Consider the following 918-nt stretch of genomic DNA (forward strand, 5'->3'; position numbering starts at 1 on the left):
TTTAACAGAGTGTATCTATCAAAAGAAGTGTGTGTATGTACAAAATGAAAATCAGTACAATTCATGAGTACTTTCCAAAGTGCATAAACTAATATATACAAAGTATAAACATGAAAACTCACTCACTTAGCAAAGCTAATTATAACCAATTAATCATTTAACATGGTATGTTGGTATGTTTTATAGCATGCTAACACCAGAAAACACAAACACTAATCCTTCTTAATAAACATCTAATAATTCAGACAATAACATAATAATTCAAGTAAAATTCAAATATGCCCACACGTGTGACTCACACACCCTTAGTCCTCGTACGTGCGGCACTCGATGGTCTCCGGGTTATCCTTACAATAAGTCTCCAAAGGGTCAGTCTGCTTAGCCTTCTCACGTGCATGGCTCGCCGCGGCACTCACTTCTTCCACCTCGTCCCATGCGGCGGCGCACTCGCCACTCACTGGATCGCCGGAGCAAACCTCCTCGGCATTCTTAATGCTCTCCTCGATCTTGCCGGAAAGGTTCGCCGGAGGGGAAGACGGGGAGCTACTGATCGGTCGCACGTGTGCACAATGGTAACCTTTGTAGGTGGTCCTCCATGGGTAATTGAAGGAAATGGAGTGCTTTGGTGTGTCTTCTTTTGTTATAGACACTACCCTTGTGGTAGAGAGACTCACCCCAGATAGTGTTGTTGTTGCCATTGCTGTTGCTGAGAACTGAGAGGAATTGTGATAAAATTTTGTATGATAATAAGAGGGTTTTGATTGTGGTATGATTTATTTGTGTACACACAAATCTTATCTAAAGAATGGGCAATAATAGAAGGTTTGCACGTCAGTCTAAGTTGAAGATATTTCAGTTGGAAAGTTCACATGTTTAGTTCAGTGTCCTTGAGGAGCACCAAAGTTTGGTGTCCCTCAC

At 41.7% G+C, this 918-nt stretch overlaps 1 pseudogene; it reads right to left on the minus strand.

Moving 5' to 3' along the window:
- Positions 1-305: 305 nt before the first annotated feature.
- LOC143890187 (calvin cycle protein CP12-1, chloroplastic pseudogene) lies at positions 306-698 on the minus strand (annotated as a pseudogene).
- Positions 699-918: the final 220 nt, after the last annotated feature.

Source organism: Tasmannia lanceolata, unplaced genomic scaffold (genome assembly GCF_043159265.1).
Source record: "Tasmannia lanceolata isolate RefF3 unplaced genomic scaffold, GAP_Taslan_0.1 ptg000002l, whole genome shotgun sequence".
In the NCBI taxonomy this organism is placed as follows: domain Eukaryota; kingdom Viridiplantae; phylum Streptophyta; class Magnoliopsida; order Canellales; family Winteraceae; genus Tasmannia; species Tasmannia lanceolata.